This window comes from Globicephala melas, chromosome 1, assembly GCF_963455315.2.
Source record: "Globicephala melas chromosome 1, mGloMel1.2, whole genome shotgun sequence".
NCBI classification, from domain to species: domain Eukaryota; kingdom Metazoa; phylum Chordata; class Mammalia; order Artiodactyla; family Delphinidae; genus Globicephala; species Globicephala melas.
Genome location: NC_083314.1, coordinates 161,626,965 through 161,641,175, shown reverse-complemented (window position 1 = coordinate 161,641,175; position 14,211 = coordinate 161,626,965). Strand labels below are relative to the sequence as shown.

General features: G+C 42.8%; 1 pseudogene; it reads left to right on the top strand.

Moving 5' to 3' along the window:
- The first annotated feature begins 8,756 nt into the window (after positions 1-8,756).
- Positions 8,757-9,321, top strand: LOC115857929 (large ribosomal subunit protein mL42 pseudogene; annotated as a pseudogene).
- The last annotated feature ends 4,890 nt before the right edge of the window (positions 9,322-14,211 follow it).

Sequence of the window (14,211 nt, the reverse complement as noted above, 5' to 3'; positions counted from 1 at the left end):
GTTTTCCATAGTGGTTGTATCAATTTACATTCCCACCAACAGTGCAGGAGGGTTCCCTTTTCACCACACCCTTTCCAGCATTTATTGTTTCTAGATTTTTTCTAGATGGCCATTCTGACTGGTGTGAGGTGATACCTCATTGCAGTTTTGATTTGCATTTCTCTAATAATTAGTGATATTGAGCATCTTTTCATGTGCCTCATGGCCATCTGTATGTCTTCTTTGGTGAAATGTCTATTTAGGTCTTCTGACCCCTTTTTAATTGGATTGTTCATTTTTTCCATATTGAGCTCCACGAGCTGTTTGTATATTTTGGAGATTAATCCTTTGTCCGTTGTTTCATTTGCAAATATTTTCTCCCATTCTGAGGTTGTATTTTCGTCTTGTTTATGGTTTCCTTTGCTGTGCAAAAGCTTTTAAGTTTCATTAGGTCCCATTTGTTTATTTTTGTTTTTATTTTCATTACCCTAGGAGGTGGGTCAAAAAAGATCTTGTTGTGGTTTATGTCAAAGAGTGTTTTTCCTATGTTTTCCTCTGAGAGTTTTATACTGTCTGGTCTTACATTTAGGTCTTTAATCCATTTTGAGCTTATTTTTGTGTATGGTGTTAGGGAGTGTTCTAATTTCATTCTCTTACATGTAGCTGTCCAGTTTTCCTAGCACCACTTATTGAAGAGGCTGTCTTTTCTCCATTGTATGTTCTTGCCTCCTTTGTCATAAATTAGGTGTCCATATGTGTGTGGGTTTATCTCTGGGCTTTCTATCCTCTTCCATTGATCTATATTTCTGTTCTTGTGCCAGTACCATACTGTCTTGATTACTGTAGCTTGATAGTATAGTTTGAAGATTGGGAGCCTGATTCCTCCAGCTCTGTTTTTCTTTCTCAAGATTGCTTTGGCTATACTGGGTCTTTTGTGTTTCCACATGAATTATAAAATTTTTTTGTTCTAATTCTGTGAAGAATGCCATTGGCAATTTGATAGGGATTTCACTGAATCTGTAGATTGCTTTGGGTGGTATAGTCATTTTCACAATATTGACTCTTCCAATCCAAGAACATGGTATATTTTTGCTTCTGTTTATGTCATCTTTGATTTCTTTCATCAGTGTTTTATAGTTTTCTGAGCACAATTCTTTCGCCTCCTTAGGTAGGTTTATTCCTAGGTATTTTATTCTTTTTGTTGTGATGGTAAATGGGATTGTTTCCTTAATTTCTCTGATTTTTCATTGTTACTGTATAGGAATGCCAGAGATTCCTGTGCATTAATTTTGTGTCCTGCAACCTTACCAAATTCATTGATTAGTTCTAGTAGTTTTCTGGCGGCATCTTTAGGATTCTCTATGTATAGTATCATGCCATCTGCAAACAATGACAGTTTTACTTCTTTTCCAATTTGTATTCCTTTTATTTCTTTTTCTTCTCTGATTGCTGTGCCTAGGATTTCCAAAACTATGCTGAATAAGAATGGCAAGAGTGGACATCCTTGTCTTGTTCCTGATCTTAGTGGAAATGTTTTCAGTTTTTCACCATTGAGAATGATGTTTGCTGTGGGTTTGTCATATGTGGCTTTTATTATGTTGAGGTAGGTTCCCTCTATGCCCATTTTCTGGAGAGTTTTTACCATAAATGGGTGTTGAATTTTGTCAAAAGCTTTTCCTGCATCTATTGAGATGATCATATGGTTTTTTCCCTTAATTTGTTAATATGGTGTATCACATTGATTGATTTACATATGTTGAAGAATTCATCCCTGGGATAAATCCCACTTAATCATGGTGTATGATCCTTTTAATATATTGTTGGATTCTGTTTGCTAGGATTTTGTTCAGGATTTTTGCATATGTTCATCAGTGATATTGGTCTATAATTTTCTTTTTTGTGATATCTTTTTCTGGTTTTGGTATCAGGGTGATGGTGGCTTCGTAGAATGAGTTTGGAAGTGTTCCTCCCTCTGCAATTTTTTGGAAGAGTTTGAGAAGGATGGATGTTACCTCTTCTCTAAATATTTGATAGAATTCATGTGTGAAGGCATCTGGTCCTGGACTTTTGTTTGTTGGAAGATTTTAAATTACAGTTTCAACTTCATTACTGTAATAGGTCTGTTTATATTTTCTAATTCTTCCTGGTTCAGTCTTGGAAAATTGTACATTTCCAAGAATTTGTCCATTTGTTTGTGGTTGTCCATTTTCTTGGCATATAGTTGTTTGTAGTAGTCTCTTATAATCCTATATATTTCTGTGATGTCAGTTGTGATTTCTCCTTTTTCATTTCTAATTTTATTGATTTGAGTCCTCTCCCTTTTGTTCTTGATGAGTCTGGCTAAGGGTTTATCAATTTTGTTTATCTTCTTAAAGAACAGCTTTTAGTTTTGTTGATCTCTGCTACTGTTTATTTCATTTCTATTTCATTTATTTCTGCTCTGATCTTTATGATTTCTTTCCTTCTACTGACTTTGGGTTTTCTTTGTTCTTTCTCTAGTTGCTTTAGATGGAGGGTTAGATTGTTTATTTGAGTTTTTCTTGTTTCTTGAGGTGAGATTGAATTGTTATAAACTTCCCTCTCAGAACTGCTTTTGCTGCATCCCATAGGTTTTGGGTTGTCGTGTTTTCATTGTCATTTGTTTCTATGTAGTTTTTAAATTTCTTCTTTGATTTCTTCAGTGATCTCTTGGTTATTTAGTAGTGCACTGTTTAGCCTCCATGTATTAATGCTTTTTTACAGCTTTTTTTTTTTCCTGTAATTGATTTCCAGTCTCATAGTGTTGTGGTCAGAAAAGATGCTTGATACGATTTCAATTTTCTTAAATTTTCTGAGGCTTGATTTGTGATCCAAGATGTGATCTATCTTGGAGAATGTTCCATGTGCCCTTGAGAAGAAAGTGTATTCTGCCATTTCTGGGTGGAATGCTCTATAAATATCAATTAAATCTATCTGGTGTACTGCGTCATTTAAAGCTTGTGTTTCCTTATTTATTTTCTGTTTAGGTGATCTGTCCATTGGTGTAAGTGAGGTGTTAAAGTCCCCTACTATTATTGTGTTACTGTCAATTTCCCCTTTCATGGTTGTTAGCATTTGCCTTATGTATTGAGGTGCTCTTATGTTGGGTGCATAAACATTTATAACTGTTATATCTTCTTCTTGGATTGATCCCTTGATCATTATGTAGTGTCCTTCCTTATCTCTTGTAACAGTCTTTATTTAAAAGTCTATTTTATCTGATACGAGTATTGCTACTCCAGCTTTCTTTTGATTTCCATTTGCACAGAATATCTTTTTCCATTCCTTCACTTTCAGCCTGTATGTGCCCTAGATCTGAAGTGGGTCTCTTGTAGACAGCATATATATGGGTGTTGTTTTTGTATCCATTTAGCCAGTCTGTGTCCTTTGGCTGGGGCATTTAATCCATTTATGTTCAAGGTTATTATAGATGTGTATGTTCCTATTACTATTTTCTTAATTGTTTGGGGTTTGTTTTTGTGGGTCTTTTTCTTCTCTTGTGTTTCCCACCTAAAGAAGTTTCTTTAGCATTTGTTGTAAAGCTGGTTTGGTGGTGCTGAATTCTCTTAGCTTTTGCTCGTCTGAAAAGCTTTTGATTTCTCCATCAAATCTGAATGAGATCCTTGCTGGGTAGAGTAATCTTGGTTGTAGGTTTTTCTCTTTCATCACTTTAAGTATAACCTGCCACTCCCTTATGGCCTGCAGAGTTTCTGCTGAAAAGTCAGCTGATAACCTTATGGGATTTCCTTTGTATGTTATTTTTTGTTTTTCCCTTGCTTTTAATGTTTTTTCTTTGAATTTAATTTTGGTTAGTTTGATTAATACGTGTCTTGGTGTGTTTCTCCTGGTGTTTATCCTGGATTGGACTCTCTGTGCTTCCTGGACTTGGGTACCATTTTTTTTTTTTTTTTTGCAGTTTGTGGGCCTCTCACTGCTGTGGCCTCTTCCGTTGCGGCGCACAGTCTCCAGATGCGCAGGCTCAGCGGCCATGTCTCACGGGCCCAGCCGCTCCGTGGCATGTGGGATCTTCCCTGACCGGGGCACAAACCCATGTCCCCTGCATCGGCAGGCAGACTCTCAACCACTGTGCCCCCAGGGAAGCCCCTTGGGTACTATTTTCTTTCCCATGTTAGGGAAGTTTTCCACTATAATGTCTTCAAGTATTTTCTCAGACCCTTTCTTTTTCTCTTCTTCTTCTGGGACCACTATAATTTGAATGTTGGTGTGTTTAATGTCATCCCAGAAGTCTCTGAGATCATCTTCAATTCTTTTCATTCTTTTTTCTTTATTCTGCTCTGCAGCAGTTATTTCCACCATTCTGTCTTCCAGCTCATTTATTCATTCTTCTGCCTCAGTTATTCTGTTTTTGATTCCTTCTAGTGTATATTTCATTTCAGTTACTGTGTTGTTCATTTCTGTTTGTTCTTTAGTTCTTCTAGATCTTTGCTAAACATTTCTTGTATTTTCTCAACCTGTGCCCACATTCTATTTCTGAGATTCTGGATCATCTTTAGTACCATTATTATGAATTATTTTCAGGTAGATTGCTTATTTCCTCCTCATTTATTTGGTCTTGTAGGTTTTTACCTTGCTCCTTCATCTGTGACATATTCTTTTGCTGTCTTTTTTTTTTTTTAATAAGTGGGATTGTGTTCCTGTCTTACTGATTGTTTGGCCTGAGGCTTCCAACACTGGAGTTTGTAGGCTGTTGGGTAGAGCTGGGTCTTGGTGCTGGGATGAGGACCTCTGGGAGACCTCATTGCGATGAATATTCCCTGGGGTCTGAGGTTCTCTGTTAGTCCTGTGGTTCGGACTCAGAGCTCCCACTGCAGGAGCTTCGGCCCGACCCCCAGCTCATGAACCAAGATCCTGCAAGCTGCGTGGAGCAGCAGAAAGAAAAAAGGGGAGAACAATAACAAAGTAAAAAATAAAATTAGACTAGGAAACTAACAGATATGTTAGAAAGAATATAAAAATATAGACGAAACAACAACCAGAAGGTGAAACAGAACCACAATAGTAAAAAAGAGGAGGAGAAAAAAAATGGTGGAAAAGACCTTGGTTATGGAGGGCAAGGCCTAAGCAGGAGTGGGGGTTGGGTGGTGGGCGGGGTCTATGTTTAGGACCCACAGGGCTGGAAAAGGCTCTGGGGGGTGTGGTGGGTGGGGCTTAGGCTCAATGGAACAGACGGGGCCCAGGCCTGCCTCCCACCTCTGGTCTCAGAGGGCAGGGGACCCCAACTGGGAGCTCAGTAGGTTTCCTGGGCTCGAGTAGGCAGGGCCAATGCCCTCTGCTTCTTTCCTGCCTGCTCCTCTGTTCCTGGAGGGCCCCTCCTATTCTCCCCCACCCCACCTCCCTCCTATGGCCCCAGGACCCACGCGGCCCAGAGGGGGCCTCTGAAGGCATAGGACCTGGCCCGAGAGCTGGGCAGACTTTTCTGCTGATTGGGTAGGGGATACGCTGGGCATGCTCCTCCTTGATCTGAGCCCCCAAGGGTCCATGCAGGTGTGGGAACACCTCCCACCTCTCAGCTGCCCCTCAGGGGCGCCAGTACCGTCTGGCCTCTACTTCTCCTTCCCCTCAGTCCCCCCACGTCCTACCAGTTCACTTGGGAGTTCCTCCCATCACCTTGGGCATTGAAGTCCCCCACCAGCGTCCCATGGGTGCCCTAGTTGTGGAGAGACGTGAACTTCACGTCTTCCCACACCACCATCTTGACTCTGCCCCTATAATAGTCATTTTAAACTTAACATTTCCAAAGTCAAATTCCTAATTTTCCTAAATCCATTCTCCCACAGTCTTGGCATCATCCTTGATTTCTCTTTCTCCCACATCCCACATGAAACTCATAAGTTAATGTTTTAAGTTCTGTCTTCAAAATACATCAGAATCTACCCATGTTTTTCCCCATGGTGGTCCAAGCCAACATGACCACTCACCTGAGTTACTACAATATCTCCTTGCTTGTTTTTATGCTCTGGTCTCACCAGCTGAGAGCCCTAGCCATTCTGGTCTCAACATAGCAGCCTCAATGATTCTTTAATAGTATAAGTCAGATTATGTCACTCTTCTTATGAAAACCCTGTAATGACCCTGCATCTCACTCAGAGTAGCCAAAGTCCTTACAACGACCTCTCTGACCTCATCTTCTACAAACTCTCCTGGCTTTCCCCACCTCAGTCTCCTTGGCTCCCTGCTTTTCTTCTAACAGGGCAGGCAAGCTCCCACTCCAGGGCCTTTGCACTTGCTCTTCCTTCTGCCTACAGTGCCCTTCTCCAGGGAGCTGCATATGCAAATGTGCTCAAATATCACCTCCTTGGAGAGGTCTTCCTGGTCCACCCTATTTAAAATTGCAGCTCCCTCCCCACCCCTGCTTCTCTCTAATCCCCTTTATTGCTTTATTTTTCTCCCTAGAACTCATTATTATAATACATACTATATATTTACTTTAAAAAGTGTCTTTTCTCTCCACAGCTCAGGGGTTTTATGTTTTGTTCTCTGCTTATTCCCTAACACTTAGAATGATTATTCTTATTCCCTAACAGCCTTATTCTTATTCCCTAACACTTATTCCCTAACAGTTTAGCACATAGTAGGCTATCACTTGTTGGATGAATAAATGAAAACTACCATTGTGCTTCTGCCAACTTCTCTTTATCTTTGTAAAAGCTATGTTTGGTGTGTTTTGTTGCTCTAGTAATATAGCTTTTATTGTTTCAACATAATCTTGTTTAATCTCACTTAATAATTTGGTCTCAAATGCTATTTTTTTCCTCCTCCTCTTCCACCTCCTTTTTGTTCTTCTTCTTACCAAGTTATGGTCTTTTTTCCCCCCCCATTGTTGGAAAGACTTCAAAGTGTTTCTTTTTGTTTTAGGTTCCAAGTCATATTATCTGCTAAGAAAATAAGATGGGAGAACAGAGCTTCTAGGTGGCCTAGGAAAATTGTTTTGTCTCAGGCAAAAATTCCTATGGTGGTGACTCATATGTAAAGTGATTAGTATTGTAGCATTAACTTATGATTAGTAAAAATACACACACACACACACACACACACACACCCCTTCCGAGGTGGGGTAGAGCATACTAGGCAAAGGGAACAGTTATTGCAAAAGCCCTTGTGTAGAGGTGGGCCCTTGTGTAGAGGTGGGCCTGGCCCTTCTGATGAACAGAGAGAAGGCCAAGTGTGGCTGAAAGAGAGAGAGAAAGAGGAAGAAAGACAGTTGTGTGTGTGATACCTGAGGATGGCGGTGAGGCAGGCAGGGCCAGCTCAGGGAGGACATTGTAGGTCAGAGTAAGACATTAAATTTTTATTCTATATGTGATGGGAAGCCATGGAAGGGCTTAAGCAGGAGAGTGATGTGACGGGTTTGTATTTTTAAAAGCTCACTCTGGATTCTGTGTGGAAACTAGATTGCAGGGGGCAGGAGTGAAAGCAGGGAGGCAAGTCAGGATGTCATTGCCATCATCTAGGCGAGAGACAATGGCCACGTGATCTAGGAGCCTAGAGATGGAGAGAAGCGGGCAGATTCAGGATGGGTTCTGATGTGGCTTCCACAGGGCTAGCTGTGGGGGGCGGTGGGGGAGCAAAGAGAAGAATCAGGAATGATTTTCAGGTTTGTAGATTGAACAACTAAGTGGATAGTGTCCTGCTATGTACTGAAACATCGCCTGAAATGGAGATACTTGGAGGGGAGCTGGTTTGGGGGCAGGCAGAGCAGGGCAGGAAATTAAGAGTTTGTTTTGGCTAAGTTGTTTCAATTGCCTGTTTGACCTCCAAGTGAAGATGACAAATAGGCAATTGGATACAAGAGTCTGGAGCTGGGGAGAGACGTCAGCAGTGGTGATAGAGATTTGTAAACTCATCGGCAAATAGATGATATTTAAAAACCGTAAGACTGGATGAAATCATGTAGGGAGAGAGTACAGAGGAGAGAAGGGAGCTTGGGAGTCCCTAGGAACAAGCCCTCGTTAGACAAACAGGAGCCTGGGGAGAGCAGGTCTCCCAGGGCTGCGGCTCCAGCTTGGGGGTCCAGTGGAGCAGACAAAGGTGATAAGTGACAACCATATGAATTGGTGGAATATGTAAGAATTCTCAGAGATCCTTGGGAAAGGGAACTCTGTAAGAGACTGGATTTCCTGAAGTCTTGCAGACTGAGGGTTCAGTTTATTGCTGCTTATGCATTAAAAGGAAGTGTGACCTGCTAGCAGGAGAAACAAGAGGACGTCTGGATCACTCCTCTTTTCATGGGCTTGTCACTCCCACCTACCATGAGCCTCCCAAGGGCAGGTGCCCTGACTCCTTTGCCTCTGTACCCTGTGCCCTGCTTAGAATAGCTGCTGCTTGAATGAGGGAATAGAATGAACGTCTAACAGGCCTTGTACAAATTGTCTAAAAAGGAGACTGTCTAAATAATGAGATCTGCAAGCCAACAGGAGAGGGGACGCTGAGAAACCAGGACCAATGGCTCCTTACAGCCCAGCCTGCAAGTCCTCTTCGGCCATGGAACAGTGGCGCTCTTTGCTGCTCCTCCTGAGCAAGAGAACACTTGCTTCCCTCTCCAGAATGGTGGAGAAACCCATCCATCCCCAAGCAGAGCACCCTGCAGGCTCACAACACAGACAGGAAACATATGGAGCAGGATTTCTCAGAAGTCCCCAAGGAAGGAAGATGGTGGTTTCTCCTCCCTCTGAGCTCCCTCAGCCGATCCTGGTGGATGGGCAGGGGGAGCATCAAAACCAGTAGTGGGGGGACCCGGGCTGAGAAGCAGATTTTAAAAGCAGTTTCTCTTCAAATCATCTTTCATACCACCTGATAAGCATCTTGATTCACCATGGCATTGGCAGCAGTAAAATGGGCTATATCAAGCAGAACTATCTTGAAACATTTATTTCCAATTCAAAATGGAGCCTTATATCGTGCTTGTCATAAAACTATGTATCCTTCTCTTCCAGATGACTATAATTGCAAAGTAGAGCTTGCTTTGACATCTGATGGCAGGACAATAGTATGCTATCACCCTTCTGTGGACATTCCGTATGAGCACACAAAACCTATCCCTCGGCCAGATCCTGTGCAGAATAATGAAGAAACACATGATCTAGTGCTGAAAACCGGATTAGAAGAAAAAGGTGAACACTTAGAGCAAGGACCCATGATAGAACAACTTAGCAAAATGTTCTTTACTGCTAAGCACCATTGGTATCCTCGTGGACAGTATCATAGACGTCGTAGGAAACTGAATCCTCCAAAAGACAGATGATATTGAGGTTTTCAGGAATCAAAGAGAAATGTTATCCTGCGTCTCATTTGCCATTTGAGAAAATACAATTGGGTATATTCACTAATATGTTATATAGTAAAATAATAAAATGTCTTCTCATATTAAAAAAAACAAAAAAAACAGTACTGGGAAGGGACCTTGAGCAGATGTGGTTGGTGGTGGGAGTGGTGGGATGGGGTAAACTAGAGCAGGGAGGGTGGAGCTTCTGCCCCCTCCAAAGCTGACCTTTGGTTTAGTTCAGCCGGGAGTTCCCTTGGGATGGGGTGGCCTCGTCAGCCATGAGAGCACAGAAGCAGAGATATCTGTTTAGGAGGAAGAGGAAAGTTGAAGTAGAGATGAGAGAGAAACTTCTGGAAGTTCTCTGATGGCTTCACTTCCTGACTTCAGGCTTTCCCCAGGCCCAGCTGATTTAGGGTTCAATGAGATACCCCTACATCCTCCCAACAAATTGTGCCTGGGGTAGTCTGAGATGATTTTTGTTCCTGAACACAAACAGAACCTCCACCAAGACAACAGAGTAGCCCAGGACACTCTTGGCCTGGCCTCTTTCACTTTCCCAGAAGGGCTGGTGCTACGGCAGTACTACAGGGAGCTCTTCTCCAAAAGTTCTGTCCAGCTGCCCCTGGCTGGATTCCCATTTGTTCTGTGTATCAGTGAAAATATCTCCTCATCCTGTAACCCTTGTTTAGACTCCACTGTCTGTCCTTGTGATGTTTGGAATAACAGGAAACAAGGGCATCCTTCACTCAAGGCTGTCTGGGAATTACACCTGAAAACACCAAAGCCACAAAGGCAATTACAACAAAGGAACACACAGCCAAACCCCAACTGTCCCCTGGAAACCCAAATGGGGAAGTAATAACTAGGACATTCTCACCTTTGACAGAGGAAGAAACTAACTACCCTAGGGACCTTGGACGGGCCACTGAACTTCCTTGGCCCACAGTTCTCCATCTGGAGAATGTTGGTGGGGTTGGGAAAGCACACACAAACTAGTTCATGAGGATGAAAAGAGAGCGTAGTGTCTGGCACATAGTATGTTCTCAATAAATGTTAATTCTTCTTCTTATTAAAAGAGATTCTGGATAGGCAAAAAAAGGGGATTCTGGGAAATAAAATACTTCCAGGTTTGTATTGCTTGAAGTGCTTCTCAGTATGCCTGGCATATAGGAAGGTGTAAAAAATGGTAGCTATCTGTTTAATGTCAGGACAAGAACCGAAGCAAATTCAGGCGAGCCAAAGCCATTTGATTTGGTGGTGTTGGAGCTGGGGGTCAACTCTTTCTTCTTTCTGTTTAGAATTCTAGTGATGTTACCTGAATGTGGTTATGTGATAAAATCGCTGAAAATTTGTTTGATTAAACATTATATTTGCTGACCAGTTAACAACCCATAGAGAAGGCAATCACCTGGGTTTGTCAGAAGTCCATCCTGCAGGAGGACAGGAGTGCCTAGGCAGGGGTGGGGAGGAAAAGGAGGTGGTGGAGATGTGATCGAGGGAAAGTATGGGGAGTAAGGGTCTGCTGAGCTTGGAGGCAGGAGAGATGGGTGAATGGAGAGAGAAAGGAGAAAGTCCCTCCAGAAAGTGGCCCCCTGTTGAAGGCAAAGGCATCTATTTTATTTTATGCCATGTCACATTATTTTATTTCATTTATTTATTTGCAAAGCTGGTTTCTCAGCTCTTTTTATTTCCAGAGCACTTCTCTGGGCAAGTACTAGCCAGACCACAGCATGAGAACTGAGGTCTGACTTCAGGCTCCTTCCATAAACTCCTCACATCCCAGCCCAGGGAAGGGAAGCTGAGATCCCTGTCCTAAATGTGTGTGTGGTACAGTGGGCCAGGAGGATGGCAGGAGGGTCTTCTAGGCTCCAAGAGCTTCACTTCTCTTCCCTTGGTTGGGAGTGAAGGCTGCTTGTTGTCACTAACACTCCATCCTCACCTGGCTCGACCATGACCCTGGGTGCTGATCCCAGCTCTGCCATCTGCCCTCTGTTTGGCCCTGGAAAATCCCCTTCTTCTTTCTGGGTCTCAGTTTCCCCATCTGAAAGGGGAGGTGTTGGACTGAATGAACTCAGAGGGCCTCTCCAGCTCAGTCTGTAAATCTCTGAGGTGCTCGAATGACTAGGGAAAGGAAAGAGACAGGGGCAGGAATCCCAGAGCTTCTGATCAGATGCTGGCCCTCCACCCCCACTTGGGGAATTAGGGTAAAGCAAGTTAATCTGGTTACTGTAACAAAGGGAAACTGAAGCAGTCCCATTCTAATAGTTCCTTTTTACCTGACTGCAAATTTTACTCTTCTTACTTTTAAATAGGAAAAGCCAGGTGGACAATCACCTAAAGGGTACAGTCTATAGTTTTGCATTCTAAAGGCTCTGGAGTATGACTGTCCTAAGGAGTGACACAGTCAAACGTTGACCCAGGGGTCATGGTGTATTATAATGATCTGCTATGTATCCCTCTCCCACTAGAGTGAGAGCCCTCCAGGGGCAGAGGCTAGGTCACATTTAGCTGCAAAACAGTAAAAAATATTAGTGGGTTGAGGGGCCTCCTTTTCATCCCTGACTCATGAACCAGCTGAGAAGTATGCCAAAGAATAAACTTTCATCTTTCCTACTGTAGAGCTGTTATTGGAGACTATGTCTTAGAGCTACAGACATAATAGTGAACACTAGTTTTATCCATCCATTTATAGACATTGCAAGGAATATGCACATCTCCCCATGTGACGTCTGTTCTTATAAAACTTGGTGCACAAAGCAGATGTGAATATGTACTCCCAAAGGGAAAGGAAAGAGGAAGGCACAGAGCTCCACACACTCATGTTCTCTCCCAAACTCATGAATAATGTAAGTTGTATTTCTTCCTCCAGGAGGTGTAAAGGGGGGGAGACCCAGGAGGGTTATACTAATGGGTTTCTCTACAAGGAAGGAGTGGGTAAGAAGCATTCTCCCCTAAGCACTCCGTTCTAGGCATGTATCATGAACTCAGTATGTTCACATAGGGCAGTGGATGTTTATCATCTTTTTGGCTGTCCAGTATCCAAGCCTCTTTCTATGTTTCTTTTTAGGGGAGAAAGTTCATCCAACCACAGAGAGGTAGAGCCTGCTTCTCACTCTAGAAGATAAAAAATACCAGAGCTTGCATCTCAACCTCCCTTGAACTATAGTGTAGACTCATGGACTATTATTTACCAATCTGATAAAACTGATTTTAAATCATAAGATAAGTGACATTAAAAAGTAGGGACCAAGAGATTGGTTCAAGATGGCAGAGTAGAAGGACGTGCTCTCATTCCCTCTTGCAAGGAAACCAAAATCACAACTAACTGCTGAACAATCATCGACAGGAAGACACTGGAACTCACCAAAAAAGATACTCCACATCCAAAGACAAAGGAGAAGCCTCAATGAGATGGCAGGAGGGGCAGCAATCACAAAATTAAATCCCGTAACTGCTGGGTGGGTGACTCACAAACTGGAGAACACTTATACCACAGAACCCCACCCACTGGAGTGAAGGTTCTGAGCCCCACGTCAGGATTCTGACCCTGGGGGTCTGGCAACGGGAGGAAGAATTCCTAGAAAATCAGACTTTGAAGGATAGTGGGATTTGATTGCAGGACTTTGACAAGACTGGGGAAAACAGAGACTGCACTCTTGGAGGGCACACACAAAGTAGTGTGCGCATCGGGACGCAGGGGAAGGAGCAGTGATCCCATAGGAGACTGAACCAGACCTACCTGCTAGCGTTGGAGGGTCTCCTGCAGAGGCGGGGGCTGGCTGTGTCTTACCATGAGGACAAGGACACTGGTAGCAGAAGTTCTGGGAAGTACTCCTTGGCTTGAGCCCTCCCAGAGTCTGCCATTAGCCCCACCAAAGAGACCGGGTAGGCTCCAGTGTTGGGTCGCATCAGGCCAAACAACCAACAGAGAGGGAACCCAGCCCCACCCATCAGCAAACAAGTGGATTAAATTTTTACTGAGCTCTGCCCACCAAAGCAACAGCCAGCTCACCCACCACCAGTCTCTCCCATCAGGCAACTTGCACAAGCCTCTTGGATAGCCTCATCCACCAGAGGGCAGACAGCAGAAGCAAGAAGAACAACAAACCTGCAGCCTGTGGAACAAAAACCACATTCACAGAAAGATAGACGAGATGAAAAGGCAGAGGGCTATGTACCAGATGAAGGAACCAGATAAAACCACAGAAAAACAACTAAGTGAAGTGGAGATAGGCAACCTTCCAGAAAAAGAATTCAGAATAATGATAGTGAAGATGATCCAGCACCCCGGAAAAAGAATGGAGGCAAAGATCAAGAAGATGCAAGAAATGTTTAACAAAAACCTAGAAGAATTAAAGAACAAACAGAGATGAACAATACAATAACTGAAATGAAAAATACACTAGAAGGCATCCATAGCAGAATGACTGAGGCAGAAGAACAGATAAGTGACCCGGAAGACAGAAAGGTGGAATTCACTGCTGTGAAAGAGAATGAAGAGAAAAGAATGAAAAGAAATGAAGACAGCCTAAGAGACCTCTGGGACAACATTAAACGCAACAACATTTGCATTATAGGGGTCCCAGAGGGAGAAGAGAGAGAGAAAGGACCAAGAAAATATTTGAAGAGATTATAGTTAAAAACTTCCCTAACATGGGAAAGGAAATAGCCACCCAAGTCCAGGAAGCACAGCAAGTCCCATACAGGATAAACAAAAGGAGAAACACTCCGAGACTCATAGTAATCAAATTGGCAAAAATTAAAGACAAAGAAAAATTATTGAAAGCAGCAAGGGAAAATGACAAATAACATACAAGGGAACTCCCATAAGCTTAACAGCTGATTTCTCAGCAGAAACTCTACAAGCCAGAAGGGAGTGGCATGATATACTTAAACTGATGAAAGGGAAGAACCTACAATCAAGATCACTC